Source organism: Podarcis melisellensis (genome assembly GCF_964234715.1).
Source record: "Podarcis melisellensis genome assembly, chromosome: Z".
In the NCBI taxonomy this organism is placed as follows: domain Eukaryota; kingdom Metazoa; phylum Chordata; class Lepidosauria; order Squamata; family Lacertidae; genus Podarcis; species Podarcis melisellensis.
In genome coordinates this window covers 34,116,626-34,144,409 of record NC_138547.1, presented here as the reverse complement: position 1 = coordinate 34,144,409, position 27,784 = coordinate 34,116,626, and the positions used below count along the sequence as shown (strand labels likewise).

Genomic DNA, 27,784 nt, shown 5'->3' with positions numbered 1-27,784 from the left:
TTTTTCCAGCTCTTGATCAGGTTGAAATGCGGGGGGTGGGGGGGCATGTTCATAATGAGGGGAGCACATCTGAGGTGTATATACACGCAGACACATACACAGGCCTCATTTCTTCTTCTTTCTTCTTTGTGGTTTTGTGTTAAAAGTAGAAACAAAGACCAAAAGGCTGTAGCTACATTTCATTTTAATGGTGAGATTAAAAAAATTATACCCATAAAGAGATTATGTTTAATCTGTTGTTCGGAAAGTTCACAGAACAGATTTGTTTGCTGCCTTATGTTCACTCATCATATATCAGGATTGCTGAATGTAGACTCTTCAAAAGGGCTCTGATGTGCGTTTTTCCCCTCAAGGAGGTGGCTTGAGCAGTATCTGCAGTTGATGAAGTATTTTACAAGTTCCCCTTCACTTTTGTGAACCCAAAGCATTTTGTACATTTACTAGATCCTTAACTTCAAAACCTCAGAACCTAAGTAACAACGATTATGATTTTAAAAAAACAAAAAACCTTAAAGGGCTTTCTCCTCACTCTCCCTGACCCACAGTGGGAGGAAATCGCCAGTGACTATTTCAAAAGATGTCACAAACCTTTGTACACCCGTCTACAGATGAATGGGTTATGGTTTCAAGGGATGTGATTTGCAAAGACAGGTATTTAGAGCACATGTTATGGGAAAGTGCCCTGAGTGTCGCAAAATGGATAGCACAAAATGCCTTCTGCATCTAAAACCAGCAGGAAAAGAGACACAATAAAAAACAACAATGCAGATGTTTCCCCATCTCCTCAATCAAGGTGTAAAAGACACCTGCATCAGCTGCTCAGAGATAAGCTATTTGCACCTCCTCTCTGTTCAAAATGGATGGGCGGGTGGGTGTCCAATGAAATGTGAGCATGTTCAGGATAGGAGAGACTGAGCTAGTGCAAACAGGAACTGAGAAGGGAGAGCTATCAATCTCTTGCATGTTGTAGATTTTAAGGGGATATTTTACTGTGACCACATACCGGTACCACAGGAGGTACTGGCAGGAGGTACTCAGTTGCCACATTGGCATAGCTGTCAATGTTTCCCTTTCTAAAAGGGAAATTCCCTTATTCCAAATAGGATTCCTTGCAAGAAAAGGGAAAATTTGACAGCTATGCACATTGGTGACCTCCAATCTAGCAAAAAAAACCCAACAAACTGAAACATGTAAGACACAGCATTTTAATTGTCCTAACCCACCCTGGGATCTTGGGATGAATGGCAGATAATAAAATGTGATAATAATGATAATGACCATAACTAGAAGAAGGAGAAGAAACTGTTCTTTAGTTTCCCTGAAATATTTTTACTGCACAGTGTGCTATTCATATGTAGTTGAAAGGATCACTCTATCCTAACTTTCATCAACTTTAGCTAGACTTATTCATCTGGGATAGATACTGATTTCCATCTCCAACGCCTCGAAAAATCCCATCAATGGTGTCTCCGAAATTTTTTTACACATCACTTTGGAAGACAGGGGAACTAATGTCAGTGTATTGGAAGAAGCAAAGATCACCAGTGTCAGAGCAATGATTGTTCAACATCATCTTTTTTGGACTGGTCATGTGGTTTGGATGCCTGATTATTGTCTTCCAAAGCAACTCCTCTATTCCCAACTTAATAATGGAAAATGAAATACTGGTGGACAACAAAAGAGGTTTAAAGATGCTCTCAAGGCAAATCTTTAAAAATGCAGTATAAGCATGGATAATTAGGAAACAGTGGCCTGCTAGCACTCCAATTGGATAATAGCCTCTACCTCAAACTCAGGACGAAAGGGAGAAATGAGCTAAGAGGAAGGCACATTTGGTAAATCCTCACCGTGATTAACTCCCACCTGGAATCCTATGTCCCCACTGTGGAAGGACATGTGGATCCAGAATTGGCCTCCACAGTCGCTTATTGACACACCATTAAGACCGTGTTTTCGGAAGGCAATCTTACTCAGCTGCCAAAGATCGCCAAAGACAGAAGACTGATTTCCCATCAGAACTAGGTGGATTTCTGCCAAGCTTATAGGCTTACATTGCTGATGCACTACCATATCTCATTTCCAGATGGAGCGTTTCTGCGAGCTGGCACCAGAGGCAGTCCAGACCCCAGCCGCCTTCCCAGACAATCTGTGGGAGATTGGAAGCAAGAAGTAAACCAGGGAGTATTGTCAGCATTCGCACCCTCCACTAGACATTCCTATTCCAGGGCCTGGGACACCTTCGGGCGTTTTTCTGGCTCCATAGCATGGCGCGCTTTCCGAGGAGGAGGTGCTTCAATTCCTGGTTCTCCTAAAGCGCAAGGGCCTTGCCATTAAAACTATAATGCTTTACAGGGCAGCTATCTCATTCTTTTGTAAATTCCTTCGTTGGCAGGACCCCTGCGACAGCTTCCATGTCAAGAAGCTGCTGGCTGGCTGGCGTCGCATCATTCCCCCACATCAGGATGGCAGGAAGCCCATACTATCGACACACTCAAACTAATTTGGAAAAAATTACCAGAGATCTGCTGATCAAATTTTGAAACACATCTATTTCATGCAGCATTCTCCCTAGCCTTCTTTGGTGCCATGCGCATTGGGGAGTGTTTGGCGGCTGGGGCCCCTCATTCAGGGTTGGTGGATACGGACGTTAAGTTCTCTGGGGATACTGTGAATGTCAGGATTTGGTCCTCAAAAACTGATCAATTGCAAAAAGGGGTCATGCTGGCACTGGCCCCAATGGGAACAGGAGGGCCCCTGCCCATATCTGGACACGTGCCCCTTCTTCAGGGTTCGGCCCAAGTGCAAAGGCCCTTTCTTCATACACGCAAACACGCGTCCTTTGATGCAATCCCAATTCACGACACTCTTGCACAAAGTCATAGCGGCCTATGGAGTTGATCCCCAAGAATATTCCGGGCGCTCCTTCCATATCGGGGCTGCCACTTCAGTGGCAGTCCAGGGTTGGGACCCTGCCCGCATCAAGACACTGGGGCGCTGGCGCTCGGCAGCTTACAAAAGCTACATTCATCCCAGCTCCTCCTCCTTAATGCTTGCAATTTAATTTTCTTACAGGTTTGCCCACCATGAATATCTGGGTTGTGGGGCACAGCATTGTCCATTGGGCAGTGGAGCAATGGGGGTTGTAACCTTAACATTCAACCCAAGGTACACATTTATTGGATGGGCCACCAGGGCATGCATTGGCTGGGCTTTGTGCCCATGCTGAGTAAGGCCGCGGCAGCGCATGGCCCTTCAAGAGTCTTGATTTTGCACCTGGGGGGAAATGATCTAGTTGAACAAAAAGGCATTGCCCTGACCCTTGGTGCAAGGGCAGATATAGAAAACGTGCATGCCTTGTACCCAGCAATGGGCATCGGCTGGTCCAATCTCCTCCTCCGCCTGCGCTGGAGAGGGGTTTCCAATCCCTCTCGCATCAATTATGTGGTGAAAAAAATCAACAGGGCCATGCGCAATATCATGCAGCAGATCGGCGGATTATCTATCCCACATCCCACCATCAGGGCAGATACGACCAGCATATTCAGGGTGGATAGAGTGCATCTGATACCATTTGGTAGTGACCTCTGGCTGCATGACTTGCGACAGGGACTGGGTAGACAGCAGGGTTTGATGGCAGAGCATGGGTGATTGTTCCTCAGTTGTGGGACCCTTGATGTCGAGGCCCTTAGGGACCTTGGCTGGCAGTTTTAGGCCTTGGCAAGGTATCCTTTAGTCCATCATCAAGTTGGGGGGGGATGCATTCATGCTCCCTTCCCAAGCAGCAGTACTTGCAGGGCCCGTTAAAGGGCAAAACCGGGAGTCCCTGGCCCTAGAGTGGTGGCATGTAGGTCAAACTCCCGGGACGAGGTTGGTGGAAGGGCATGCTGTGTAAGTTTGTGCTTTACAGTCCCCTCTCACTGGATCTCATCAGCCTGCATATTCTCAGCTAGACAGGCTGAGAGGATTACCTGCCAAGGCCTATGCCAAGTTTCCCACTTCTGAGGCTTAATAAAATTGTGGCCAATTTGAACCCATGCTCTGGTCTCTTATGTCATTCTTTGGGGAAAAGTGTAGGCACCACAGACAAGGTTTAGCGCTTGTGCCCGCAATTACTACCTTTCCCCTGGTTTGAAGTTGGCTCTCCCACTGGGTTCTTTTATAGACATTGTTCAAGTAAAGAGAACTACCAGTTTCATTTTGCCGCTTCAACTGCTTTTTGTTTCTCTTGTTAATAGGTACGGTGATGCTTATTACAGCTCCTCAGATGTTTTAATAGCCTGTAAAAATACCTTTCCTTTGAGGGGTGGGAAATCATCCTACAGGACAATTAACAAGTGTTTACCTGCATCAGGATACACAGTGTTGCTTTTTGCTGAGCTCAAAGACCTGATCACAACTGCTTCTCCAAACAGGAAATAGTTGCAGCTGCAAAGTGGTAATGCTTTTCAAAAGGAAATTTTGAATCCTTCTCCAAATCCCCACCGGATTTCTCATGGATAAATGCATTCCAACAGCTGGAATCCCTCGCAAATCTCATAATAGAGATCTAGCTGGAATATGTCAGTGTTCTTCATTTTTTAAAGTTCCCCTGTTGCTCAGTAACTCTCTCTCCTGTTTTAATTAATCAATGCATTTTCATCTCTGCCTGCTATAATCCAATCGATGGTCTATTCAAGACTTCCATCCTTATTGGATCCCAACAATCAAAGGGGTGTTCATTCAAGCCCATATCTGCCTACAAACTAAGCTAGCAAGGGGTGAGTGAGATCATACCGGCTTGTCTCCAACAATGTCCTCAAAGGATGTATGAATCTGTCAGTTTCATGCATGGTGGGAGTGAGAGGAACGGACCTCAGAGGAAAAAGAAATGCCAACAGGGGATAACGTCCTTTGTTCTTACCACCAGCACTGCTTTGCTAATGACCACTGTAACTATTTTGCTTTTATACAATTGCTTTTTATGCAATTTTTCATATGTAACTCTGAACACAGATACTAACAGTTTACTAACTGTAAACACATTGATTTGTAAAGATGTGCAACTGTTACATTGTACACTGTTATGTTGACAGGTAAACATACCATACACTCATTGAATATAATGCATGAAACCCCTGCTTTTGTATTTTATTATCCTCTGACCCTACTCTTCTCTATCTCCCACCCCAACCATATGAATATCTGCCTGCCAATGTAGGGTTGCACTTTATGAATCTCATGAAGTGGACTGCACTCCAGGAAAGCATATGCTTTCATAAATGTGTTGCAAGGATCTTGTTTTTGCTGCAAAAAAACTAACCTGGCTACTCCTGGACAAGTTAATGCAGCTGCTGTTAAAAGCACAACTACAAGTACAGTGTGAAAGGCATCAACCCTTCATGAAAGCTGTCACTGTGTTTTGTGTGTGTGTACACAGAGGGAGAGAGAGGGAGAGAAATACCAATGATTTCTCCATGGTTTGATTGCTTTTAACATAGAGTGAGAAGTAGAATGGCCTTTTGCAACTCTAACTAAAAGAGTTATGGCAGGCCAAATACACCCTCAAGAAAAATCAGCAATTCCAAGTGCTGCTTACACTTTCCTGATTATACGTCTCTTTTTTTAAAAAAGGGGGAAATGATTAGAGGGGAAAAATGATTAGATAAATTGCAAATGCCCCTGAGAAGCAGTAAATTGGCTTAGCATTCTATTCTAGGGATAGTTGCTTTCACGTCTTGCACCACCGAAACATAAGTGTGAAAACCCACTCAACAAAGTTCCTTCACTTAGGGTCTAAGTGTGTGTTACAATATTGTATGTGTTACAATAATTGAGACATTTCCACCCACGTTAGAGGACTACTCTAATGGCACCATTGTAGCAACATAGAAGTTGCTTTATGCTGAGTCATGTCACTGGTCCATGTTGCTGAGTACTCTTTACTAGGGTCCCATCTGCACTGTACTTTTAAAGCCATTTCTTACCACTTTAAACTGTCATGCATTCCCCCAAAGAATGTTGGGAAGTGCAATATGTTAAGGATACTGAGAGCTATCAGGAGACCCCAATTCCCCTCCCAGAGCTACCATTCCAAGTTTACAGGGAAGAGGAATTGACTGTGAAAGCAGTGAAGCATACAGCATTGGTGTCCCTCTTCAGTCTTTCATAGTCTACACATAAAGGTTGGAGCTTAGCTAGCCTTGCCTTCTTCCTGCATAAACATATACTTTGGGGAAGAGGACAACAAATCTGTATCTGAGACCAATGTGTGAGAGCAAGATGTCTGCTGTGTGTGCGTGTGCTTATGATGAGTTTGAAAGAGAGAGGGAAACGAAGATTAAAATCAGTACACAAAATTTGAGGAACCAAAAGGATAATGTCAAAACAAATACTCTGTTTTTCTTCATGTTTGCAGAGTTTATGTTTACAGCAAAAGTATTGCTGAAATCACCTCACCATTCATGGCAGAGTAAATACAGATGGTTCAGCAAGAAACAAGAGAAAATTCTTTTTATTGAAGGATGTTATGAATGGAAAACAATGCAGGAGTTTTAACACACATTTTGTGTGTGTGTGTGGAGGGGGGAGAATCTATCTCCAGGTCCCAACAATATTTGGCCCATATATTTTGGGTATTTGGAATGTCCCTGCAAAGTAAACCCTTGCTTTAGGAAATTCCATTGACTATAAGAAGGAAATGAAACAAGAATTGGATGGATATTGCCAGCATAGCAGCCCATTCTGAGGTGATGCACCGGTGGGGGCATGCAAATAGGTGCATGAATTTTTGTGATAGGTTATTTTCACATTTAGGGCACCTCCCATTTTTATTTTGGCAGAATTGGGTAAATTTGCTGGCATAACGGCATGCACTAAGAGGATGAAGCGTGACAATTTTCAGACAATTAGGTGCATTCGTTCGTCTCGGAGAAAAGTCTTTAAAGATTTTTTTTTTAAGGGAGAAGGATTTCCCCCACCACCACCACCAATCCCCACCAATCAGATTGAGAAAGACATTTGGAGATCTTAAAAGAAACACCAACCCATTAAACTGAAGCATAGTTGGAACACTTAAAAACTTGAAAGTAAAGGTTGGCACCCAAACAAGAGTGGCAGTTATAAGCTACAGCTTTCCATTTTGACAACTTGAATATCTGATTGTTGTGGATTGATTGGAGTCAAGTGACAGAGCATGTTATATTTTGCAGGTGGTAAAGGTGTCCTGTCTTTAAAGATGACAGAGAATATAGTAACAGTTTGATTAGAAAAAAAAGTGGAATGCACTTGAAGTGTGCTATATTGATGACAGTGGCGGCGGCAGGGATGGGGTGAGGACAGACAGGGATTTCTAGAGACAAAACTCTAGAAATCTAGTCGCAGCAGCTAGACTCACTATATATAAGATATATATTTAAAAAGCCACAACTAATTTTTTGATGGCTCTTGTTTAGGGGCTTCTTCCCAATTATTTCAGCTTTATTATTTGTTGCAGACTGCTCTTTTTCTTATTTAGAAGTTTTTTAAATTGGGAAAGTGCTGTAGGCAAGGTGTGCAGGAGAAGATAGAGAATCAGAGTTGTTGTTGTTTAACCCTCCTCCCTGCACTCCATAGTCCCAGTCATAATCGCCAACCCAATGCCTGCTACTAAATGAATGAACAACACAGAAATGAATCTGCACATTTTAATGTGCCGTCTACTTTAAGGTTACCAGACGTCCCCGTTTCCCGGGGACAGTCCCCAGATTTACAAATCAGTCCCCATACAAAATCCATTGAAGTTGAAAAGTGTCCCCAGATTCATTGAAAAAAATCAGGTAACCTTAATCTACTTTAGTCTGAAATCAAATGGCTAAATAAATATGAAATAATGTGATTTTGAAAACATATTGTGAGATGGAAACAGAGCAAAAATGATTTGCCCCTCACTCTTCACCCCAAACTCCCCCCTCTCTATCCCCTCACCATTTGCTCCAGTTCCAAGTTCCCTCTTAAAGGATAGGAGAATGAAGAAGAGAAAGTATTTCTCTTCTTTGTTCCACATTGCCAAGAGAATAAAGTGTGTGAAAGAAGTGTCACAGGGCAAAAGGCTTTCCCCTCTTGACTCCCCTCTCCTCTGAAGCAGCAGTATCTTGATACTAGGGAAAGTTGTAAAGGAACAGGGAGTCTGGGGGCAAACTGTGGCTGGAGGCTACAACAGTGATAAGCAGTCCTTGCTGAGCTGGGTTACCCACTCATTCAGACCCTGGGCTTTCTTATTGTGCATGCCTTCAAGCAGGTTGGCTGGTGGTGGTGGTGGTGGTGACAACACAGGGAACAGGGGAAGGCCATCTGGGCCACAGACCTGCCTGCTTTACTCACCTGTCCTGCCTGCTGTTGGCATGCTGTGGAGAGCCAGTGTGGTGTAGTGGTTAAGAGTCTTGTAATCTGGGGAACTGGGTTCACGTCTCCGCTCCTCCACATGCAGCTGCTGGGTGACCTTGGGCCAGTCACACTTCTCTGAAGTCTCTCAGCCCCACTCACCTCACAGAGTGTTTGTTGTGGGGGAGGAAGGGAAAAGAGAATGTTAGCCACTTTGAGACTCCTTCGGGTAGTGATAAAGCAGGGTACAAAATCCAAACTCTTCTTCCTCTTCCTCTTCTTCCTCTTCTTCCTCTTCTTCCTCTTCATGCTGCAGTTCATGGGTCCACCCGTTGGCAGCCACATGAACTGCAGTGTGACAACACCTTACATTTTTAGGAATTCAGGGAGATATATCATGCAGCCATTTCAAACATATGATTATGTGTTCTTAAATGAAGTGAGGTGTTACTGCTGCAAAAAGACATCAAGAGTTGTTGCCATGGGAAACTGCATGTCTTCTCTATAGAATCTTTAGTCTGAAATGCCCGCTCTTAATGATGTTCCTGATCTCAAATATCGTTTCATCTGATTCCAAGAGGCTTGACAGGGTAAAGATACAAAAGGCAGTGACAAGCAGGCTTCTGTAATGAATGGATTTTATATCTTTGTGTATCGTGGCAATAAAAAAACAAAGAAATCACAAAATAAGCCTTATATAAACATGACCTATGCTGCACTCTGCAAGAAAGCTGAATAATACTGGCAACCTGCAGTACTTTTCGTTCCAACATTTCTTAATAACTGAGAATAGCCAGAATTTGCATTCAAAACTTCTTGAAAACATTCCTAGTTAAGTCAAAGATCTTTTTGTGTGTGCAAGGGGAATGTAGAGTAGTAGCAGATCTACAATGGAAATTCCTGAACTGTTCCTTCATTGCCTGCAGCATGTTTACAGCTAATATTATAGCGATGGAACTGGATGATGCATTTTGGACAATGAAAATCAGAAGTAGAAAGGAAATGGGAAAGCAGCGAAGAGCAAAGTAGAAGTCATTGCTTAACTGAATCAGGTATCCAAGTGTGACATTCATTCAAGCCATCCCAGAAAATCAGCTGCTGTTTTAAGCTGTCATCTAATGCAATGGTAATGAAGCATAACTGCATGCACCTTTCACAACAGAGGAAAGGGGTTTGCAAAAGAAGGGCTTTTTGTGTGTGTCATCAATATCTTCTGTTTACATGCTACAATATCAAATTCTGCTAGCAAAAGCAACAAGGAAAACAGCTCTAAGCTCCTCAATAAGCAAGCACATTGCTACACTAGCACTGACATTACATCTTGTGCAATTATGAGATTCAATGAAATAGGCCATGGGTGAAGTATGTTATTGTGTGGTTTCATGCCAATGCCCTGGGGTCTCTGTGTTATGTATTAGGCAGTAACACTCTTGTTCTTGGATCAAAAAGTTCTATGCAAACTCTCCTGATGTTCTGTTACACTTTACCATCTTTCCCTGGAGAGGCCACCTTGTGTGTTTTGCAGAGTGACCCACTAGAACTGGCTGGGATTTGCAGGATTATTCGAGAACTTCCATAGTTCTGTGTGACTTCCAGAGAAGGCTGTGCTTCCCAAGACCTCAAAAGGGAGCCTCAATGATGGAGCCCTGCTTGATTCATACCAGGTCTCCCTTTAGGGAGAGGTTTATTGCTGAGAACTTTGTTGGCTACTGGTTGACAGGGTAAGAAAGGGATATTGCTCACACGCAATTGGCCCAGGATAAGGTTTTTCACCTTCCCTTCAGCCAAAGATGGTTGCACTGCTAGAGGTTTGTCTCTATTTTTGTTTCAACTTGGGCAGAATAAAGCATTGGGTAAGGTCATTAATAAAGGGGGAGCCTATGGGGTCTTGGGGATGGTGTGGTAGACCTTGGCCATGGCTTAAAGGATTAGGCCTTTCACTATGCAGCCCAGATTGCCAGCTGGAACCCAGATGCTTGGCCTGTGTCGTGGAGACTGGCCATTCCCAGGAGGTAGCCCCAGCAGAAGGCCAGAGTGTTGCAATCAGAAAACAGGTGGCATTTCTGATATCCTTGTCCTGCACCTAGCAAACCCTGCATTCTCCTCTATTAATGAAGTTATGGTTTATTTTTGCCCATACCTGTTTCTTGTATGTCCTCTGTTCTGCACCTGCACATGATGTAAAACTGCTACTGTACCTTAAACAAAATGGTCCCAAAATCAACAATGAACCAAGTTTGGGGCTATAATAGTCATACTTTTTTCTCCCAACCAGGATCCCAGGGGAATGACTGGAAAAATTATTCAATTTATTGAAAGAGAAAAGATGGAGAAGAGGAACCACACAATGTGTATGACACATGCAGATAACATGCTTGTTTTTCATATATCTTCCAGATTTCATAAACAGCTGCTGGACATCCAAAACTTGGTCTGTCAGTGCTCCCACCCCATTTTGCTCACTATCAGAAACTATGCAACAATCAGACAATGCACATTACCCACCCGTTCTCATTTTCTACTGGGGCAATACATATAGTACTTAACTGTGTGCTCCGTTTGGATCCTATGCAAAGTAACTGGGGAGCCAGAATAATTTCTTTAAGAATAATGATGTCTGTAAGCTCTCCCTATGGGAAAATAATTATATATTGAAAACTGTGAAGAAAATTTGGATACACAAAGCTAATGATATTTAGGGACAGACAAATCTGTCAAGTTCACTTCTCTCGGTCTCTCGTTTTCTCAGTCCTAAAGTCACAATTACAAACCATAGCTTTTAAATTAGGGAGAGACAAAGTTAAATTAATATAAAAAATAAAGGATTGATTGCATCAGGGGTAGGGTACCTATGGCCCTCCAGATACTGCTAATTGACAATTCCTGATGGCTGGGGCTGATAGGATTTGGAGTCCAGCAACAACTGTAGACGCACAGGATCTCCACCTCTGGATTAGAGACTTCAGCAAGAGGTAAAGTGTTAGTCAAGAATCCTTGCAGTGGACATACATGCCCCTATTTCTATTTGTGAAATGTTGGGGGTTATGTATCCTGGCACATGTGAAAATTCCATCTTGCTCTTTCAAAGAACCACAGCTTTCATGCTAATAGGAATGAGAAATATTGCTCAGTTAATGCTTTCCACCATGCCATTTGTTGCACTTTCTAGCAGTTAAAAATCTTGCCCTGTATCCATTCTCAAGGCTCTGTCTTTCTGCAAGCAGTGTAAACATAGTCAGACAGAGCCGACAGCAAACTGCATCCTCAGAGACATATAGCAAAGTTTTCTAAAAACATTGATTGAAGCTTAAATTTGCAAGGCTTCCTCTGGTGAAAGTTGCACTGCATGTTTATGGCCTCTCTCCAAAAAAACAGATCTTCTCAACTAAATCCTCCCTGTCTCCTCTTTGCCTTTAAACATCTATACCATTTAAATACTGTTAAGTCCCAGCAATTAAGCTGCTTTTGAGAAGCCTTCTGTGCCATGTTTTCCTCTGTCCTTATGCTGAGTCCTTGATAGTTATTTTTTTGCATCCATTGTTTTTGTTGGGTGCTTGAAGTCAGTTCCTCTTTTTGCAGATGCTATTGCCCTTCTAGAGGCTAATGTTGCATGTTTTGTTTTGTTTTATATATTTGCAAATTTATAAACTGCTTCAGAGCCAAAATCTACCAGTGGAATTCAATAAAAAAGTAAGATACAAAAGATTACAAACTCAGTAAACCAAAAGCAATAAAACCATCTCTACAACTCTACAATTAATATTCCATAAAATGATGGGATCACAGTTCAAGATAGGGATGATAGAGAGATTTGATTCAGGTTGCATTTAAATGCAAACTCACCTAATTCTCACTTTCTTAAACAATACATGAACCAAAACAAAGCCATCCTTCAAAATTTGCATTTCTTCAAATTTTGCAGTGCAGTTATCCAGCTAAGTAATGTGCATATAAATGCGTATAATAGTGAAGGCAAGAAATAACATTATATTATGGACACTGTTTTGCAAAAATATGCAAAAATATGTACACTGGGTTAAATTGCATACAAAAATATGTACTTTAGGAGAAAATTGCACTAAAAGACTGGTGAGTTTTCTTGATGACCTTTTAAAAAGCAAACTGAAGTGGAAATTAAGACTGGAAAATAAATGAGAAACTGAGGATTGCCTCTAAAAATAGATGTGCTTTTAAATTTTTACACAGCACTTCTACATTGTTTTCATATTATTATCAGGAATTGCACACCATGCTCTCATTTCTAAATCACAAATTGCTACGGGGCAATATAATAAAACAACAAAATTATCATTGGGGGTGGAACACAGACACAGTACAGTAGTACCTTGGGTTAAGAACTTAATTCGTTCTGGAGGTCCATTCTTAATCTGAAACTGTTCTTAGCCTGAGGTACCACTTTAGCTAATGGGGCCTCCCACTGCCACTGCCGCCGTGCCACCACCGCCGCACAATTTCTGTTCTCATCCTGAAGCAAAGTTCTTAACCCAAGGTACTATTTCTGGGTTAGCGGAGTCTGTAACCTGAAGCGTCTGTAACCTGAAGTGTCTGTAACCCGAGGTACCACTGTACATAGCATTACAATCAGTTTAATTGTGCACCATCCATACATCAACACAGGTGCAGTACAAACAAATGCAGATCTGAATTGTGGTTGCACTTTGCACGTGTTGTTAATCACTTTTACATGGATCTTAAAATCATAGCTGCAAGCATCCTGGATGGTTTACAATAAGTATCCATAGCAGCTCCCTCAATTGTTTTGACAAGTCCATCCTAAAAAAAGAAAAAAAGAAATGTGGCCTGGTCCTCTAGAAGTGTTGTGTGGCCAGGTCCAGTTGATATTTTTGCCCAATTCTGAAACCAATATACCATCAAAGGTGTTGTGAGAAATTAAAATGGAGACTAGATTGCTAGGAGTATTGTTGCTGTTCTGTTGCTCACCTCTAGGTAAACCCACCAGGGCCCACTAGTGGCAGAAGGCAGCCTCTAGAAACCAGGATTGCCCAGCCACCTTACTCAAGCCTGGAGCTGCCACTGAGCAATGTGGATTTATTTATTTATTTATTTATTTATTTTTGCTTTGGGAGCAAATACCCTCCACAGATATTTGTGACCTCCCTACATCTTTGCTTTAGTCTCAACAGCCAGAAAACTTTTAGCCACCAGTGGATCCATAACTCTGTTATTTGGGGATGTGCAATTACTCTTCCTCCTTTTTTACAATTTGTCACTGAACCTGCCAGCCTCATCTCAGACATCCCATGTTATCTTCAAAGGCTTTCCTTTGGTGTACCTTTCAGCATTGCTTTGGGGTTCTTCAGCTTGCTTGTGTTTTCATCTGAAATAGTCAATCATCTAAGCAGTCCTATAGACTACTTTGTTCTGTCATGTTACCTTGGTTGTACATAGTCTTCTTCACATATTTTATTTTGTTATAGTTTGGAAAATGAGAGAATACAGACTGAATAATAGTGTCAGAATATGAAGTTAAAAGAAGAACCAGGGAACACCGTAAACAATGGCTGTCAAGGAGAAGGTTTAAACATTGAATTTTGATTCATCTTGAGGGAGGCTGCTTTCTTTTATCAAAAGGACTTGCAGAGTGAATGTCTAATGCAGGGGCCACTAACCTTTTTAGGACTGTGGGAACATATGGATTTTTGAGCAAGTGCTACGGGTACCACATCTTCTCTTCATATCTCTCCCACTCCCTGGATCAGTTCTCCCTCCTGCCCCCTCTGCCACACAGAGGAAGAAAGGGATCTGGGGGAGTATAAGGCCAAAATTTGACACCCCTCAACCTAATGCTGCTTTTCCAAAGCCAGAAAAGTGAGGTGCTGGGCTTTGACAAGGATGTCCAGCAGGGTCCTAAAGCCCTCTCTGCTTCTTGCCAAAGCTGGGAAAGCACAAACTAGGCTTTGTGAAGGAGGCGGGAGGACTCTATAACACTGCCTCCCTTAACTGACTTTGAGAAGGCAGATTGAGAGCTGGGGTGTGTGTCAAATGTTGCTTAGGGCCACCAAAAACAGGCATGTGTCCCCCAGGCTGTGTGTTGGACTGCCCTGATCTAAAGGGCAATGGTCATTAATATGCACAGATGGGGACTTCTCAGAATGTTCTCTTGATCTTACAAGCTTCTGCTCTAGGAGACCATCTCATAGCTCTTCATTTAATGCCATTCTAGGGGATTTTCTTATTGATCCAGGCTTGGGGGCTTACCTGAGTTGCCCTTTCACAGATGCCAGAGGTACAGAAAGTAACTTGAGGTTTCTTGCTAGCTTTCAGAGACACCCAATTTATTCACAGAGGTTTTATTTAAATGTAGATGTGATATGCAGAATATGCACTGCAATTACAGAAAGCTTTGATATTTTGTCCACTTGTAAACCCATGCTCTACTCCAGTCTTACTAAGCTGATCCCCAATTGTGGTTAAAGGGGAATTTCGGCTTCCCTGCATTGATTTAACTTCAGTTAGGAACCTGAGGCTTCCAGTTTATGGCTGCGTACACTCTCCATGCTCTATTTACAGTACAGCGGAGAAGGGATAATATTTCCTGCAACATGAAAATGTCTTTAGTCCCATCTCTTTGCATAAATACAGTAAGCAGAACATTAAAGTTGGGAGTGAACTGAACTGAACTGACAAACCCTAAACACCTGAAATTTAGGATTGCATTTATGGATTGCATCAACGGTATATCAACATAAAACTGTCAGAGGCTGTAAGACACAGATGAACAAACATTTATGTGGCTTTGGGAACTTTCAGCTTAGAAGCTGTCTTCTTCTGCATTGCCTAGCATGAGCCAAAGCAGCAGCGTGAATGTCATCTTGAGGCTTGTTGAACAGCAGAATGGGAGGCTTAAAAACAAAACACTGAACCCAGAAAAGGAAAAATTCCCAACTAAGGCCAATGAGTTCAGATATTCAGTAAAGTTGTGCAATGAAGAGATTGCCTCAATTTTGCAATGTTAGGTTTGCTTAGGAAAGGGCCATAGCATTTTCTTTGCCTGCCAAATGGCCCAGTTTCCATTCTCAGCTTCTCCAGTTAGGGCTAGGATGTTGAATAAGGGTAGCAAAGAAGCTCAAATCTTATATATGACTGATACCCTTCTTTGGAAATTAAACCAATGCCCAGACTTTAACATTCAAAAGCTTTACTTGCAAAAACTTATAGTTACAGTATATGCTTCTCTAAGCATGGGCCCACAGTCTCATCTTAACTTCCAAACAACTGTATTTTTATCTCTTTCCAGAGCTCAGTACTCAGCCTTCTGTATCTAAATTGGGCCATGCCTTTCAGCTGCTATGACATATTTTCACTCTCACATTCTCCTGCACCTTCTCCTGCTTTCTTTAAAGTACAGAAGCAGAACTCCAACACTCTATTCATCTTAGCAGTGCTCACAGTGGAGTCTAAAATACAGTCATAATAATATTTTTTTTTATTTATACCATGCCTATCTGGCTGGGTTTCCCCAGTCACTCTTGCTTCACATAAAATGGATTCTCTCCTTCACTAGATACCTCCTATGTGACCAACGTTAGCCAATCCCATGAGTACTACTAGAGAACTCTCTAGAATTCAGTTACCAACCAATCAAATTTAAACACATAGTAATGCATACAAGCATTTACAGTTTCAGTGAATTAAATTACTGTACTTAACCTAGGAAAGATCCTCTTTTTTGTCCTGCAGTTAAGGTTTGCTGACCCTTTACATTATAAAAGGTAAAGGTAAAGGACCCCTGACAGTCCAGTCACGAACGACTCTGGGGTTGCGGCACTCATCTCGCTTTACTGGCCAAGGGAGCTGGCGTTTGTCCACAGACAGCTTCTGGGTCATGTGGCTAGCATAACTAAGCCTCTTCTGGTGAACCAGAGTAGCGCAGGGAAACACCGTTTTCCTTCCCGCCAGAGCGGTACCTGTTTATCTACTTGCACTTTGACGTGCATTTGGTCCCAGCTCCTGCCCACCTAGCAGTTCAAACAACAGGAGCTCACCCTGCCGCAGGGATTCGAACTGCTGACCTTCCATTCAGCAGGCCCTAGGCTCAGTGGTTTAGACCACAGCGCCACCTGCGTCCCTATATTTACATTATAAACAAAATAAAAAGGAAAACTTATTCCTACCTACCAAGCACAGTCTCAGTCCCGTGCAAATGCATGCCAATATTTCTCGTTAAAATAAAAGTATATTTCCACATGTCTCTCTGTGTTGTTAGTGGTCTAGAGTCATGCTCTCTTGGGGTTGTGATAGAAATAAGACTGAACTTATTTTGTGTTGTTTCTTTGGTTTCAAGCTGTGTTAATCAGTTTTTCATTAATACCACGTCTTTGTATATTTCACATTTGAAACAAATAAGCATTTAGACCTCTGCAGTATCTAGTGATTGTAAAGCAGGCTGCAATCATTAGGTGAGTTATGAAGTCCTTCTGGGTTAGGTGCTGGGTGCCTGTAGATTAGATGGAAATAAGAGCAATAATCCTGGGGTCTACATCAATCATTTAGTTTAGTTTACCAAAAAAAGGCCTGCTTTCTGATAAGATGGTATCTGCAGGAGGCCCTGACATGCAGAGTGCAGTGATCAACTGAGAAGAAGAAGAAGAAGAAGAAGAAGAAGAAGAAGAAGAAGAAGAAGAAGAAGAAGAAGAAGAAGAAAAGAAATATGCCATTTATCTAACTGGGTTTTCCCAGCCACTCTGGGACGCTTCCATCAAACACAGTAAAACACCAAACATTAAAAAGTTCCCTATACAGGGCTGCCTTCAGATGTCTTCTAAAAGTCAGATGGTTGTTTATTTCCTTGACATCTGATGGGAGGACATTCCACAGGGTGGGTGTAACTACCATGAAGGCCCTCTACCTGGTTCCCTGTAGCCTCACAATGAGGGAGCTGCCAGAAGGCCTTTGGAGCTGGATCTCAGTGTCCAGGCTAAATGATAGAGAGATCAAATGGTGAGAAGATCTTTCATGTATCCTAGCCCCAGGTAGGGGAAGGACATTTTGCCAAATACTGGGAGGACTGGATTTGAAATTCTCCAGCAGTTCAGGAAAAGCTTGAGAAAGAAAATTCTCAGAAACTTGATCAGGAAATTGCATTCTGAGAAATGTTGCCCAAGCTCTAGAAATAACACATTCTCTAAGTTCCTTTTTTTCTTTTGCACATCCCTCAGCACACTGCGTGAGGATTGATGCCTCCACTTTTAGAATCTTTAATGTTTTAATCATCACTTCCTTATCAGAACACTTAAGGGATCCTTGCCTGCCATTCCGGAGAAATATGGTTCCTTTAGGCAAATCTTTGTAGCTCTTTTTTCTTAAAAATTCAGACACAGCAAGAAGCCACATAGACAGAGAGTGAAAGCAATTTTTCATTGACAGAATAGAAATAACAGGCTGTGCTGTCTTGTCACTTACTCTCCCACTTATGAATCTGCGTGCGGGAGATTAATCTTGGGTGGCTATTTTTTAAATGTGCCTTCTAATGGCTTTCCCCCTTCTCTAGCTATATTGGTGGTGGTGCAAACAGTTGAGTTTAAACATGGCTGCATTCTTCTGCTGTGTTTGAAGCTGTGCAACTTCACAAGAATTAGCTTGCTGTAGCTGGTTAATGCCACAAAAGTCTCAGTTAGGCACCTTAAGAAAAGATGAGGCATCTTCACAATGAAGCCTACCTCAGCAGGATGACAATCTCATCTACTTAGGAACAGGAAAAGCTGCCTTATGTCATGTCAAATTATTGATCCATTTAGCTCACTATTGACTACACTGACTGGCAGAGGCTCTCCGGGGTTTAAAACAGAGATTTCTCCCAGCCTATGTGAAGAGACTTGGTTTTTTTTAATATCCAAATAAACCTAGTAACCTACATACATGCACACCAATGTCACATCAATATTGATTTCTATAAATTAGGGGTGGCCAACTCCCAAGAGTTAAAAACAGAGTTAAAAACTGGCAGTGATCTACTCCCTTTATTGGGGTTCAGGTCAAAGTTGAGCTTTTTTTTAGGGGATCCAAAGTTGTTGATCTTCTTTGGGGGGAGCCACTGATCTACCAGTGAACTACCACAAACAATCTACCTGTTTCTTCTTCTTGCCTTTACCTCTCCAGAGTCTCAGGTAGAGAGGTCATCTTATTTTTCTACTGGGATTAGACCAGTTTGCAAAGGATAAGGCATGCCCTATATGCAACCTCCAAATTCAGAGTCAACATGCCCCTGAATACCAGTCACTAGGGGGCATGCCCTTTTGCCCTGATTGTGGGCTTCTTATAGGAATTGGGTGAGCCATTATGGAATATGGGATGATACACTTTTGGTATGATCTAACTGGGCTCCTTTCACAACTTTCTCATCATCTATAACCTGATCCTTTTAATTGGACATGGCAGAGACTAAACCAGGCATAATCAATATGACTTTGAGGGAGACGTTCTTGATGGATTTTCTGCCACAGGTCCCAAGCTAACGTGGCTGGGATTAGGGGGCTATGTGTCAGCTCACCTCCATCATGATCCAGCATGCTTTGGCAGTGCCAGATGGAAGAGGAGGAGGGAGAAGAAGCAGGTGAGTAGCTGGGAAGACTGGTGGCTCAGGAGTGGAGGAGGGAGGTCCTCCCCCTTGTGACTCTAGGTAACAGAGAGGTTGAAGCAGATCTGATAGCTCTCTCCACTGCTCTTCCTGTGGTGCACAGGGATGCATCAGGGAGCGGGGAGGACTTCAACTAGCCAAAGGGAAGGACTGCGTAGGAGGCAGTGGAGCTGGAAGCAGATGAGCAGGAGAGTCTTGTCACCAAGAACCAGGCATCGACAACATGGGTGGGATGAGACATGCCTTTGTACATGGAGTGAACATAGACATGCACAGCAGGGCAACAGAGTCTTGCAAGTGAGCTTACCCTGTCTTGGCTTTAGAAGCTTGGTGGGAGTGGTGTGTCAACTATTTGGACCTCTTCATAGCTTCCATTCAGCCTGAATAAAGATCTCTTCCTGGCCCTTAAGTAAGAGCTAATGTTATTGTGTCTGGGGATGGGAGCCTAACACATGTGCTTTTGATGATGGGGGTGTGGGCACTATTTGCTGCTCCATCTTAGTGCTGCTCCTAGGCAGTTCCTGAGACTGGTCCAAGGCAGCATACAAGGATGGCTTTTTAAATAAAAGTATAATAACTATCTCCTTTATGCATACTGGAACACTGCCTTTATGTAAGGAGGCATGTTAAATGCTCTGACCCAGTATAAGTGAGCCTCGTGTGTGGCTATGGTTATATGGGGTGCAAATAGAAACTTGTTCTCACCCTCACACGCATATAGCCTTTCATGTTTTCTGAAAAAGCAGATTCAGGTTATATGAGAGGCTGTATTACACCAGTATACAACTGGGAAGAAAATGCTGTTTAGCAGTTAATAATGTGCCCCATTGACATTTCCATAATTATATGAAAACCATCCTGTAATTAGAGATACTCTATTAATAATGTTACCAAAATACACTTAAAAGACATCTAAAGAAATTTCAGAGTTGTTTAAAATTTCAGAGCCCCCGAAGAGAGGAGGAGGATGCAGGCTGAATTTGCATTTCCATGTTCAGTCCAAAACTATTTTGCCTCTAGCACAGCCAGTTTTTAGATTAATTACGTGAAACCCTTTTTTAATTAATGAGACACCCCATCAAAAAGAACTTTGAGCTGATATCACCTTGTGGAGAACACTATTTCTATGTCTTAGTGAAGATTCAAAACCAGTAAGTTAAGAACAAACATTTTTGTTCAGGCCATCAGCTCTCCACCAGCTTCATATGATGGACCATCAGTGATTCAACCAACCTTATTTCTCATTCTTCCTGAATCTAGGAAATTTTGGTTTCTGGCACCTGGTTGTCAGCCTGGCTTATATTTAAGGGGAGGAATTCCTAAAGGTAGGTGGCACTAAAGGTGTAATTCCTCTATTGTGCAGAATGGACCTCTTCATAAGATGGTGTCTGCAGGAGACCTGTGAGTGGTCAGCTCCTTACATAAAAGGTGAAAGAATTATTTAGGTATCCTGGTCCAAATCTGTATAGGGCTTTATACACCTAAGCCAGCACCAGTAGTTAACTGGCAACCAATTCAATACTTCCAACCGTGGGGTAACGTGTGGGCAATATCCTGTCCCAGTGAGCAGTCAAGGCACTGCATTTTGCACCAGCTGCAGCTTACAGACCAACCTCAAGGGCAGCCCCATTGAGTGCACTGCAGTAATCCATCCTGGAGGTAACCAGAAAACAGTGGTCAAGCTATTCCAGTCCAAAAATGGCCATATCCAAATCAGGCAACTGACCAATAATCTAGACTCTGCCTCTGTATTGACAGAGTTATGAATATTTGCCTTTTTAAAAATTAGAATAAGGGGTTCCATTGGGGATCTTTTCAAAACAGAGTACAACATAATTGTATCTGGAACAAATGATCAGCAATTCTGGAAGTGTAAGCAATTTTTTTGTTTCTACCATCTCCTGGCTCATGCATTCCAAGTCCACTAGGGTGTAGAGCAATTAAACTACTAATAAAAATGGAGCCAGTGGCTTTGGCGCCACAGTTTGCCCCTCCCATCTTCTCCTACAGGGTGCAAGGAGATTTAAATGGGTGCCTGTCTGCACATCACCTCTTTCTATAATAAGTTGCTGGACCACTGGAAAACAGGATGAAGAGATCTATGTCCCAACGTATTTAAACTGTATTGGAGCAAGACTCAAGATCCTGACTGTGTTTTGACAGCATACAGAACTTATGTGATCATCCAGTTAGATGCAAAATGGGAATTCTTGAGAGGATAACAACAGACAAAGACTCCAGTATTCTTGAGCTGACAATGCTCTTTTAAAAGAGAAAAGAGAGAAGTGGAAGGGTACTTTACATTGGCATGAAAAGGGGTGAACAAAAACAAACCAAGCAGTTATTTGAAGGGAAGATTAAAGCTAACAACAAATTTATTCATTGTGAATTAAATAAACGGGAATAATAGGTTTAGTTTGGCCAGATAGTTAACTAACCAGACACCATTCATACAAAGTCATAGGATAACAGAGAGTTCACATTGTTATATTAATCCAGATTGCTTCTCAACAGAGTACAGTGAGTTCCCTTCTCAAGGAAACAATAACAATAAAATATCCCTCTATATTTTGTGTCACCTTTTGGAACAAAATGACATTACATTATATTTCAAGGAGGATAAGGCTATCAGTGGCTACTACCCAAGATGGCAATGTTCCACCCCCAATGTAAGAGGTAATAGGCCTCTGATTATCATTTGCTGGGCAACATAAGGTTCAGCACCTGCAGAGTCTCACCTGATACACCCTGGTCAGAGGGGGTGGAAGATTGTTGTCATCTACATACTGGTGGCATTGTGCTCCAACTCACTGAAATGGCATAACTGACCTCACATTCTAAATTCCCCCATGGATTGATATTCTGGGCTGTGTCCAGAAAGTGGAGGACTCCCTGGTCCTGAATGGGATAATTGTGTCCCTGAAAGACCAGGTCCACAGCCTGGGAGTCATTTTGGACTCACAGCTGTCCATGGAGGCGCAGGTTAATTTTGTGTCCAGGGCAGCTGCCTACCAGCTCCATCTGGTACGCAGGTGGGGCCCTATCTGCTCGCAGACTGTCTGGCCAGGGTGGTGCATGCTCTAGTTATCTCCCGCTTGGACTACTGCAATGCGCTCTACGTGGGGCTACCTTTGAAGGTGACCCGGAAACTGCAACTAATCCAGAATGTGACAGTGAGACTGGTGACCAGGAGTGGCCGCTGGGACCATATAACACCAGTCCTGAAAGACCTACATTGGCTCCCAGTACGTTTACAAGCACAAGTGCTCTAGCACTGAGCCACCATAAACCTTTTGCAATCTGTGCACCCTAACCTTTAATTCTATTGAGTAACGAAAAGCCAAAACTTGGGCCTGTATAGGGCTGCTCAACAACTTTGCCAGATTTTCACTTTGTGTGGCAAGTTTCTGCCTCCCCCCGATGGAAATAAAGACACAAGATGCAATTAATTAGGTTAATGGGCTAAAATGGCCACAACTTTACTGGTTACAGGTAATGAGCGGCATTGGCTTAGGCATTGGTCCTAACCGACTATCCGGCTTCAGTCCTAACTGACTATCCGGGGATTCCCTCAATCGTCGGGGGGGCTGAGAGTCAGCCCCCACGCACGTGGAGAGGGCATGAAGCTTGCAACTCCACCTTCTCTTGAATTCGGAAGTGGCTTTTAGAAATATGGCAACCCTAGGCTACTGGGAAAATTCGGCCCGTACAGTTACCCTAGAGAGCATTGTGAACTGTATATTCATATGACATTGTCACCAATACAGGAACTGGGTGTGGTCCATTTGATAGATTCACTCTCTAATCAGTGGGAAGAGTATAGATCATGTACGAAAATGTCAGCTGAAATGTTAGGACTCCATAAGGTCATTCGTTGCATCTTCAATATTTTATCAGAAACTTCTTTGGAAATTGCTAGCCCTGTCAAGCAGTTGCAAGGCATTGAGGGAACAAAAATGAAATAAATAAATCCTTAACTGTTCATCACTTTGCTTCTGGGGGAAAAACTTTTAGGACCCCCCCTCCAAAAAAACCAGTTTCATTTATAAATAATTAAATACAAGCTACACTTAGAACTTTTGATCATCAGTCTCCTTTACAAGATATGCTAAGAATTTCTTTTTGGCTCCGATGGGGGTTTCTTCTGAAGTTGCTGAAAGAAATGCCACAGCATCAAAGGTGGGAAGCACATAATTTTTAAATAAATAAATAAAGTGGTATTCCCTAGAAATGTGTGTGTGTGTATGTGTGTGAAGAGGATGAATGCCCCATTAGAAAAATAGCATCCGTTCACCCACAAGTACTGTAGTAGAGCCAGTATAGCTAAACTTTAGGAGAGGGTGTGCAGAATTATACCACTTTGCATACAAATACACCTACCTCATTGTGAACCACAAGGGATTTCTGCTGATGATAGCATAAGAACATAATGTAAGTCTGTTGGATCAGGCCAATGGCCCATCTAATCCAGCACCCTGTTCTAACAGTGGCTGACCAGTTGCCTATGGGAAGCCTGCTAGCTGGACATGAGTGCAACAGCATTCTGCCCACCTGTGATTCCCAGAAACTAATATTCAGAGGCATAATACCTCTGACAGTAGAGACAGAGCATAGCCATTGTGGCTAGCAGCCTTGCCCTCCATGAATTTGTCTCATCCTTTTTAAAAAAAGCCATTAAGTCCAATGGGCACCACTGTCTTCTGTAGGAACAAGTTCCACAGTTCAGCTGTGTACTGGATTAAGAAGTGCTTTCTTTTAACTGTTCTGACTCTTCCAACATTCAGCTTTATTGGATGCCCATGAGCTCTATTGTTTTGAGAGAGAGAGAAACTTTTCCCTACCCAATTTCTGCATGCCATGCATAATTTTATAAACTTTTATCATGCCATCTCTTGTTGACCTTTCCTCTAAACTAAAAAGTCCAGAAAAGGGCAACCAAAACAATGTCCTTCACCAAGGTCCCATTCCACCAACAGGGGTTGGACATTGTAGTCTAAACCTCTGGGAGGCATCAGATGGGTGAAGTTTGATCTACACACTGCCAGGAAGGTATTGTTGGTTATTTGCACTAAACCAGGCAAGGGATGGTGGTGACCTTCCAGATGTTCAACATCCTTATTCCCATCAGCAGTCAGGAATAATGGGAGTTGGTGACCAAATGCTCTCCATCCTTGAACAAAAAATTAAACAGGCACAGGCATTCATAAAGAAGATACCCTTCAGTGAGGTGAGTGTTTGGGCAAAAACGTGGCCAAATAATAGATCAAGCAGGAGACTGCGTTGGAGAAACCACTCACAACAGCTGAAGATACATTCACTTCCAATCATACCCACTTAATATACACAGAGATATATTAAGCCGTTTAATCAAATTCTGGCCACGCTGTCAATTCCTTCACAAAGTTCTGACTTTTCAGCGAGCTAACTCTATGCATTCATAAAATTAAATGTTTCCAGTCCATCTATTTTTCATAGCTCTTGCAATTTACATGCTGTACTCTGTTAACCTTCTGACAAAGTAGATTTAGCTTTCGTGACCAATACAATACTTCCCAATTCTAGGTCAGCAACTTCAGCTGTTTGGGTGGGAGAAGCCTGGAGTTCTCATGCATGAGGGTTCAGCTCTGTGTTACTTTTGCTTAATGCTTTCTGCCCCCAATTGCTTCTGCTGGTAAAGCCTCCGATTGCTCTCAGGCCTGAAAGAAGGCCTTTGTCAGTGTTAAAATTATTTTACCATTAACCCTTATCTATTTTCAGCTATGTGTGAAGGAAACTAATTGATATGCTTTTGACTCCTGCCTTATTTTGTGGGTAACACTGTGATGCTTTAAATTAATTTGGCAACCCACAAGATCCATTTTGCAAAGAAGAGAAAACTAATCCCTACTCCAACTTTCTGAAATCAATTCACTCAGTCTGGAAACTTGACTGTATAGCCTGTACATGTGATATCTATCTAGCTATCTAGCTAGCATCTACAGTTTCCCAGTAAACATAAAGCCAATGCTTCCCTTGAGGTTGGTTTGGAAGCTGCAGCTGGTGTAGAATATGGTGGCCAGGGTGGCTACGCTACAGTGGCCATCTATTAGTGACTACCATTTTCAGTCTGCATAGTCTTCAATTCACGCAGAAATGCCGGGACTGTCATAAAAATCCTTAAGCCATCACGGCTTCTCACTATGTCATGCAGAGTCTGAATTCTGCAAGCAGGGAAATTATGCCCCTCCCCCATCTTCTTCCCCATTGAGTTCTACATGGGCAACATTGAGACCAAGTAGGAGGAATCTGACAGGGAGTGCCACTAACTAAACTGGTTGTAAGGAAGAAGGCAGGCAGGTAAGGGCTGGCTGAGAACAGACTGAGGTTGGTGTAGTATTGTCTCATCAGCCCAAATGGATCAGCCTCCATTGATTCGAATGTAAGTTAAATGTGATATTGAATTCTTCCAGTCTTGATTTTCATCATGGTACTAATACTTCTGAATAATAATAAAAAATCCTTCCAGTAGCACTTTAGAAACCAAGTAAATTTGTTATTGGTATGAGCTTTCATGTGCATGCGCACTTCTTCAGATACCTTTTCTTTAGATACTTTTCATGTTCATGCACACGAAAGCTCATACCAATAACAAACTTAGTTGGTCTCTAAGATGCTACTGGAAGGATTTTTTTTTCCCGACTACCGCAGACCAACATGGCTACCTACCTGTACCTAATACTTACCTAATACTTCTGAGAATGCCAAATTAAGGTCTTTGTGGCTGATACTTCTGCTTCTGAAAATCCTGCTTGAACATCCCCAAAGTTGGTTGGGTTTTGTTTTGCTTTTGATTTTGGGGGTTTTAAAAATTGTTTTTAATCTTGTAGGCTGGTTTGTGTGTCCATGGAGTAAACAAATGGAATAAAAAGAATAGATCAAATCAAGCCAAGGCAGCCAGAAAAAGAATCATTGAAGCAGAAACAAATATCCAAGTGCTGTAGTTCCTCCAAAACTTAGTTACCTATTTGAAAAATGAAATCACCCACAAAGTTTTCAGGCATCAGTATCTGTCAGGGCCACCTACAGTGAAGAAAAGTCTGTCAGACATACTGGGCCAATGCAAACAGTCGCTTCAAAAAGTACTGTGTAGATTAAAAACCTTAACACAGGAAAATGTCCATGGTTATAAACTCGTGGTTCTTTCTCTTGCTTTTCTTTTTCCTTTTTAGACAAACAAAAGTACTTATTTAATGCAGCAAATAATTAAACTAAAAATTCACTCCTATAAAAGGTAGTGATGGCCGCAAAGTTTGGTGGTTTTTAAACAGGATTAGACAAAGTCATAGAGGATAAGGCTGTCTGTGGCTACTAACCTTGAAAGTTTTATCAACACTATTGGAGAGAGTATGTTTCTGAATATCTGTAGCTGTAAGCCACAGGAGGAGAGAGTAATGTTGCACCCAGGTCCTGCTTGCAGGCTTCTCACAGGCTTCTGGTTGGCCACTGAATACTGGACTGAATGGGCCACTGGCCTGATCCAGCAGGGCTGTTCTTGTGTTCTCCTTGCAGGCCAAGGCTTCATGCTTCCCTCCATCCGCACTGGCCAAATCAAACAAAGACACAGCAGACTTGACTTTGGCTTGAATACAGATGAAAGAGGCTTGGCAAAGGTACTGGGTAATCGCTAACTTCCAGCCCACCTTCCAGAAGTGACACCATAGGTTAATCCAACAGTGGGGGTTCCTAAGACTTACATCAAATATGGTGGACCCCCATAGGAAAACCAAGGTGGAAGGTCCAGGTGCAGGCTGTTTAAATCCACCAGGAGTAGACCTGAGGGAAGCCTGTCTCCTCTGTCAGTCCTGCCCCCAAGGTCAGTCCTGTGTCCAAGCCTGCCTGCCATTGGCCAATCAGGCAGATAGGCTTGGATCCAGCATCTGATCACACACCCCTGCCTGTTCAGGCAGGATCGCAACCCTGGGATTCCCTTGTCGGGTCCTGTGGGAGCAGCTGCTGGTCCACAGCGCCAGCCATTGAGAAGGTGAGTGGACTTTTTTTTATAAATAATTTCTTCATCTTCCTTTTAAAAAGAAAACAAGTAGGGCAGAGCTGAAATCAGTGTGGAGCAGATAGTTTCACAAACACACACCAATGACCGTGAGAATGATGCCATGTCACAATGTGGAACTTTTTGTGAGAATTTTGAGTGCCAGTCACAAAAAATGGCTGTGGTGCAGTATGTGATGTTTAGGGATGCATGAGAATTCCAATGACAATGGAAGTGGGAGCAGACACTGCTAATGTTACCTTATTTGTCCCATGTCCAGAACAGTGAATGCAATGGGATTTGCTCTTCTTGTTGCTTTTGGTCTGCCAACAATATGTAATTGATTATGTCACCCATCCTTTACATTGAAATGAATTAGATGGAATAAGATAATGGTAATGCAATTTTTGTAATATATCTCTGCTGCCATTTATGTAATCCAGCTTTGCTGTAAGAGTTGCCAAAAGCAGATACGTAAGGACCATCCAACTGTCTTAGGGACTCCATTCTGGATTTCTGTAGGGTTTACTTCTTAGCCTTTTCTTCTCCCAAATATATCTCATAAGGCAGTTTAGGATCTGTCTTTCTTCTCGATGGGCTACCTTCCCATGTTGATGAGCTCTATCTACATATATATATATATATATATATATATATATATATATATATATATATATATATATAACTGTAGTAAACCACTTCAAGGAGAATTTGGGAAGCAAATTCCTTTTTTTAAAAAATGCTTTATTGGTTTTAAAAACAAAACATTATAAAACAGTCAACAAAAACAATCCAAAATTGAT

At 42.3% G+C, this 27,784-nt stretch overlaps 1 long non-coding RNA gene across 1 annotated transcript; it reads right to left on the bottom strand.

The window, feature by feature from the left end:
- Positions 1-229: 229 nt before the first annotated feature.
- On the bottom strand, positions 230-10,527 carry LOC309362209. The gene is made up of 3 exons (XR_014164878.1): positions 10,478-10,527; positions 2,052-2,146; positions 230-372 (listed from the first exon to the last, which is right to left on the bottom strand). It is a non-coding gene; the product is annotated as an uncharacterized lncRNA (long non-coding RNA).
- Positions 10,528-27,784: the final 17,257 nt, after the last annotated feature.